This window comes from Nannobrachium achirus (assembly GCF_963921795.1).
Source record: "Nannobrachium achirus genome assembly, chromosome: 16".
NCBI classification, from domain to species: domain Eukaryota; kingdom Metazoa; phylum Chordata; class Actinopteri; order Myctophiformes; family Myctophidae; genus Nannobrachium; species Nannobrachium achirus.
Genome location: NC_137823.1, coordinates 11,527,823 through 11,535,558, shown reverse-complemented (window position 1 = coordinate 11,535,558; position 7,736 = coordinate 11,527,823).

Below are 7,736 nucleotides of genomic sequence, written 5' to 3'. Positions count from 1 at the left end.
TTCTCAGCCTTTTTATTGTTTTGTTTTTTCAACCTTGAAATCTTTAGTTGTCTCCATAAACCGCAACGTTGTCATTGATCCTAGCAGGATCAATGGCATCCTAGCAGAACAACGGACTCACTCGCTAGCTTTCGCCGTGGACTGACCTTTTCAGACTCCACCAAAAGCCTTAGCACTACAGAAAATTCAATGACCATACACGAAGCTAGTTAGCATTTGTTTTTGTTTTTAGGTTTTTTAGAACTTTGATTATATTGTGTTTTTTCTAGATAGATATCCATATGCATTTGTTATATTGTTGATGATGTACTGACATATTATCTTGTTTATTATTGTGATGTTATCTGCTTATTGTAAGTCACTTTGGATTAAAAGCGTCTGCTAAATGCCTAAACTGTAAACTGAACACAATGGATTGTTTGAACATTCAAATAAACGGCCCACCCATATGAGCACTTGGTGTTAAAGGGTCAGATGGGTGGGCCGTGAAACAAAGAAGGTTGAGGACCACTGATCTGTGATGTCATCAAAATGTCCTCATTGTGATGTCATGTTGTTATGGTTGTGATGGAAGTATTGGTTCTAGTGACGGTTATGATACTGTTTGGGCTTCAGCCTATGAATAAACAATATACCGGTTATCAGCTGAAAGTGTTAATAGATGACAGTGAGTCAAGTTATTTTTCTTATGTTTATTCTTGACTTTTGAGCTGTGATGACTGCTCCAATACTTGTTTTGTGTTTACCAAGGGTTTTGGATGGTGTAAGTTGGACGTATGTTTTCCAAGGTTTTTTTTCCATGGGGTTTGTCCATCAGCACTGCTGACTTCACATGGGGTGTGAGGTTTTATTTACTGTACTATGTTCATACTCTCTGACTTGTCTTTTAATTGAGATGGGACACCAGCTGTAAAGAGACTGCATTCCTGATTAAAGTCTGACTACAGAAAAATTCATGGTTTTTATAGTGAGGAAGTGGATAGCATGTGTGCTTCTATTCTAGTCTTCTATTACTGCAGGGTCTGTTGGCATGACATCTTTGACTGAAACTTGTTTCATTTATTTGAAGTACCAAGGAGTTGCTGAATCCACCCTCTAGATGTCAGTGTTGCCCTTCAATAATAAATGCCAGAACAGTATTATTTAGTGCAGTGGTTCTCAACCTGTGGGTCCCCAAAAAAAGCTGATAAATGATCTCCTGATTGAAATATTTCAGTGTCCAACCTGAATAATGTATGTATTGTTTACTAAAGGCATGGAGAGCTGAGAGAGATAAATCAGGGACCCCCAGGCCACTGTGTGTGTGTGTGTGTGTGTGTGTGTGTGTGTGTGTGTGTGTGTGTGTGTGTGTGTGTGTGTGTGTGTGTGTGTGTGTACTGTAGCATGGCGGCATACATTTAAAAGTAGGCAACTACGCCACAAATGAATGTTTAGGGAGGCCGGCTATTCCTTCCTTTTTAGCCTGGGTATTGCATATAATACTGGGGCGGCAGTGGCTTAGGGGTAGAGAAACCGTCATTAGAACACAGAGGGCTCCCCAGTTTTATCCCAGGCTCCCCCATGAGTTAGTGTGGAAGAGTCCTTGAGCAAGACTCTGAACCCCTAGTTGCTCCCGGTGAGCAGGTTGGTGCCTTGCATGGATTCCTCTGCCATCGGTGTGTGAATAGGTGAATGTAATGAATGTGTGTGTGAATGGGTGAATGTGTGTGTGAATGGGTGAATGTAATGAATGTGTGTGTGAATGGGTGAATGTGTGTGTAAATGGGTGAATGTAATGAATGTGTGTGTGTGTGTGTGTGTGTGTGTGTGAATGGGTGAATGTGTGTGTAAATGGGTGAATGTAATGAATGTGTGTGTGAATGGGTGAATGTGTGTGTGAATGTAATGAATGTGTGTGTGAATGGGTGAATGTGTGTGTAAATGGGTGAATGTAATGCACAATCTATGTAAAGCGCCTTGGATAAAGGCGCTATATAAATGCACCATTTATCCTACGACCTATGGGGTGTCAGTGGGGAGTGTTTGGCAGGAGGAGTGGGACGAAGGCTCTACGTCCTCCCGGTGGGGGCTCCTCACTGGCAGCTGAGTCAGTAGGACACAACAGTACGTCCTCCCGGTGAGGTCTCCTCATTGGCAGGGGAGTCAGTAGGATACAACAGCAGTGACAATACAGAAATGTGTGAGGGGAGGGATCAACTGGCATAACGGCTAGGGGAGAAAAATGAATTATCTACTCTAAATTAAATACAAAAATAAATAAAAAATGAATGATTAAGCCCTTTGACAAAATAGCAAAGTTAATGACATTTCATGCAAAGGCCTATAAATCCACCCCTGGTACTGTAGGTCTAGAGGACATCTTTATCCTGAAATGGTGGCCAATGCACTGTACAGAAAAGCCATGGTCGAGAACAAGGCTTAGTTAAAATAATGACACTTTATTGGCAACTGTTATTATTACCCCTCTAGGTTTGGCATTGATGATAGATAGCCTTATTACTGCCACATGGTTGGACTGCACCCTTTGCTTTCAAACCATTTCACCAACATCATTATATATTGTGACTGTGAGATTCAATACAAAGGTGTGTTTTTTTTTGTGCGTTTTCTTTTTAACATAAATTCAACCCCAACCCCCTTCTTCAGACATGCGCTGTCCTGCAGTGTACAGTATGTGGTCAGTATATGGCACTGGACCAATCCTTGGTGATTAGGCGGGGGTACGGTACGGTAAGCTGATCCCAAATCTGTCTTGTGGGGTCATCACCACCACAAGCCCCTTCAAGCTACAGCCTTTCTCCTTTTTTTTTTGTTCAAAACCCTGAATGCTTTATTGAAAATATGCATACATAACACTTCTCCTATACACGATACAAAACAGTACAATCACTTTTTTTTGTTGTAAATAACACATTGAACGCAAACCCCCACACATTATCCCCATTACCCACCCACCCAACCCTACCCCGGCCCCTAACCCTCACACATTATCCCTATTAACCCCCCCACCCCTCAGCCCCAAGAAACTCTTTAGATGCTACGTAAAGCCCTTATTACTCCCCTCCCACCCCACCCACCACCACCTCTGAGAGAGAAATAAGACAAATCAGAAAGGACTTCATTAGTAAACGCAAAGACAAAAAGGAACACAGAGAGGACACAGAGTTGCATACAGACATTATCATAATATGCCACCAGTCAAGCGGGGATTCTTTGCTTTTGTGGTCTAGTCTCAAGTCTTCTGAAATGACAGAGAGGGATTTGGGGGAAGAGGAGGGGGTGGTGGGGAGGTATTGTCCATTCAACGGTCCAAGGCTATATGCACATCAGCCATTTTTGGGTGAAGTTGGGTCTCTTCTCACTTCCTTGGCAGGTGTTACTAATGATACTAATGAAGGCTCTGTTCCATTCTGGTCAAACAGAGTCAGGGTGCTGATATTGAGCATGTTGGCTCACTGGGAAACACTCTGCTACACCGGTGGGTCCCAAAGTGTGGTCCAGGGTAACTTGGGGGTTCCAAATGACTCCTTAAAAAGGTGTGTAACTCTGAGAGCATACAAATGGAACCAAATGGACCAAGGGTCCATTTGGTTCCATTTGTATGCTCTCAGAGTTAGGGGAGTCCTTGAAATGAAAGGTTTGATAACCACAGTGCTACATGAAATTCAACAGAGCCTTCATTAGAATCATTGGTAACACCTTTGAAGGAAGTGAGAAGAGACCCAACTTCTCTCCAATATGGCTGCTGCGCGCGCATATAGCCTTAGAGGAAGTTTCTGGAGTGTGAATATTGAGACTTGACGCCCGCAGAAAGCACTTGGATGTGTGCATCAGTCAAATGTTTTCTCTTTTGGTTTTGATAAATGGTTAAGATAGCGCTGGCGACTGTCAAAAAGCAAAACAGTGGCACATTTAAGAGAGAGAGAGAGAGAGAGAAAACTCGGTCAAATTACACAGACATGCGAGAAGCAGATTTTCACATGAAGGTATAACTCTGTTTAAAGGCGAGGGGTGGACAGTTCAGACCTGATTCGATTGGTGTATTAGGTAACACTCTTCCCAACGACTTCTATATCCCACTCATATTGGCATGGGTGTTACTGTGCATAATTCACTTGTTAAAAAGTTGTGGTTGAAAGAAAGAACGAACGAAAAAGAATTTTAAAAGTTTAAAATAATATAAAACAAAAGCGTAATCCAAAAGAGAGATAATAATAATATAAAATGTTAATAAATGAGGACTCCAGTTGACTGGTTATATTTTAATATGATAATACAGGGATAGGAGGTCAACCGAGAAAAAAAAGGGAAAGAAAAAAAAATGATGAGAACAAAAATTAAAGTAACAAAAAAGTTCAATAAAAACAAGACAGAAAAAAGCATTCATTTTTAAACATTTTTTTTTCTTTTCTTTTTGTTATCAGTCTGTAGCAAATAGTCATTACATAACCCTGAAAAAGGGGGGGAGGAAGAAAGCTTTGAACGGTGCACTGACCAGACTGACTGACCGCTGTCTGTACTCAACATGGCTGTGCAAGACTCATGTCTAAGCCCAGGGGGCTTAGTGTGTATGGCCAGTGTGCTTGTGTGGGGGGTGTCGCATGTCCTTGTGTTGTCCTGTAGTACCCAATTTATACTATATACTACACCCAAGTCTGACGCCACTTACCCATCCTACGTGGGTCGCGTCTTATTTTTTCTCCCCCATTCTGAAGCCTTTTTTTATCCAGCCGTTTCCGCGGGACTGTAGTGTTTCTCAACCTTTTTTCTGCATGGGCACACTTTTCATGTCCCAAGAATCCATTGGGCACGCGCACATAATACGGGGTTGTAAATATCGTCACTGTCGGGAAGAAACCTTGTATCTCCAAGTTTCAAATTTGTACGTTTCTTCGCAAAGTAAAGCCCTGCTTCGTCATACAAGGCTGTCGCACAACAGTAGTGAAAACAGCAGATATACAAGCACACAACACCGTTGTGTGCATGTATATCGGCTGTTTTCACTAGTTTAAATAAATTTTTAAAATGATAAATACAATACTGGCTTTTTCAAGGGGCACACCAAAGGTCCCCAGGCAAAGTGGTTGAGAAACACTGGTGTAGAGAACAGCTGAGAACGTGACGCAGATGCGACCGTTCTGAACTTGTAGATCAGGCTCGGCTCGGCTGCGACACCGGGAACTGCCGCCCACTTTCTGTGCAATGCACGATGGGAGTTATGGGACGCGGGAAACTTGTGGATAATATATCGCGTCATATAAGAACCGTGTTCCTAAACGAAACAAATGATGCCGGCGGTTTGACTCGTATGGGTAATAAACGTGATTCTCCACAGAGGAAAACTTTCGCGACCCAGGTGATGGAAGGAGTGACGTCAGTGACTTGGGTATACTCTATAGCCGGTTCTACCAGCTTTGTGGCTGGAGTTCGTAGACCGGCTATAGCGCCGGCGCACGGCCGAACCACCGGCGTCCGACGAGCGATTCAAAGTATAACTACGAACGACCCATAAAAAGATACTCAGTCAAGTGTTTAGGGTGAGATGCATTGTGGGGGCTGAAGTCCTTTAGGAATCTCCTCGTTGTTAGTTCTATGAGCCTTTGCCAAACAAGCCTTTTTATAAAGCGACATGAATCGGCAAGGAGGGATTGGAGTAGGGGGTGGGGGGGAAGGGGGTGCCAGGAGTGTGTTACATGGCCCGGATATGAGATCCTAGTGGAACGGAGCTGGTGCAAGACCGCAAAAGAAAGAGCAGTGAAAGTGCTAAAGGGTGTCTATATATATCATCTCTGTCTGTGGAAACCGCCTATGTCCATTAATCGTGATTTTTCGGGATTCAAATTCAAAGGTCGCAAAAGTAGTACGTTTGATGCTTTTGTGTGACGTTGTGATCAAGTAGGGCTTCGATTTAGGAAAAAGAAAAAACCTTCAAGAATACAGAGATGGTTTCTGCCCGACAGCAACGATATATAGGTTTGTGTGCAAGAAAGAAGGCAAGTTTCTTTGTGTGTGTATCTTAGGATTGAGGGAGCGCTCCTTCTCCAAAGCCCTGTTCGTTTATGCATACTTCAGACGATGTCGCTGGCAGAAAGTTAGACGATCCTACAAGCTCGCAGCGCGTGGCTGAACCCACCCACCTCCAAAAACACTACAATCATTAACTCGTGAAAGCTGTTTAGAATCCACGGTTTCAGATACACCTCATTCAAATTTTCTTTTTTTCCCCCGAAATTTTATTTCACCCCCTTCAAAAACGTATTAAATCCTAAAACCTCAGTGCCACCTGAATGCTATGTAAGGATATATATATATATATAAAAAGAAAAGAAAAAAAAAACTATGCCAATGTAAAATAAAAGCCCCAGATAAAAAAAGCTTTTTTCTTTAATGTTCTTTACAAAATGGCTCTCAAGTATTATTTGTTCCACAGATAGAGGGCGCTATGGGGCTTTGGATAACTTAGTACTGATTTAAAATCCTCTTTACAATTTCACTGGGAGGGGGGGGGGGGGGGGGGGGCATGGGGAGGAAGCAGATATACTTTGCGCCGCGCTGCGAGCTTATATATATATATATATATATATATATATATGCTATTTTTGAATAGCCAGCGCTAAAAATCTAAAATGACAGGGATGCTTTTCCTGGTTTCAACCGGTTAACCCTACGACTCCCGCGGTCCTTCCTCTCATAGGCAGATGAAATGGAATTGTGCGGTAGCTTAGCTTAGCTAGCTTTATCGGGGATGTGTGGGGGGGTGGGGGTATACTCTTTTCGGTTCGGGAAACAAAACAGCAAATGCGTTCCAGTTAGATCGTTTCTTAAATTAGGGATAAAAAAAAAAAAAAAAAAGAAGAAAAAAAAAAAAAAATATTGATTTTATTTCCTAATTCAGAGAAAAAGTATATTCTTCTTCTTCACACTTTAGCTTTCCATGGGCACAACAACTATCCTCGATGCTAAAGATTTGCCTGTTAAATGAGAATAAACGCTATATGGTGACTACAAAAGATCCAACTTTCTTTTTTTTAGCATAGCCATTTTTCGTGTGTGTTCATTGTCAGTCGGTGGGGTCAGTGTTTTCACGGTGGATTTTAAACCGGCCTTCGTTCCGACAACTAGAGCGCGAGGAATAACAACGGAGGAGAGGGAGTGAAGACGTGGCCTGACATCAGCCAGACTGACAGCGTGGATTCACTTTGATTCCGTCTAATGCTATTCAGAAGTCGCGAGTGATGTCATTTTGTAGTCCAACCAGACCTTTTGACAGAAAAAAGTTTGGTTTCGGTCAAAGTATGGACAGGCCTTTAAAGAATTGTATGGGTCCATTTAGACCCCCAGAAAACAAAGGAACCCACAGAGTCCCTGGAATCCACTTTGAGAACGACTGCCGCGGAGGAACGTGTGAGTGAATCCACATTAATTAGGCCTAGAGTTATTGAATGCTTTAACCAGTGAAAAACAGCAGATATACAAGCTCACAGTGCGGCACCGAGTGCCGTGCTGCAAGCTTGTAGATCTGCTATTTTTGAAAAAGTCGTGAAAATGTGTGCAAATCTTTGAATATATGTATTTTTAAAGCTTTTAACTCAAATTTTGCTTCTGGGTGGTCCCTGGAACTAAATATTTTGAGATGAGGGGTCCGTGGCCAAATAAATATCATTTTGGGGGTCCTTCACATGAAAAGGTTTGCGATCCACTGACATAGTAGTCTCTCAAGAACAGGCTAACTGAGC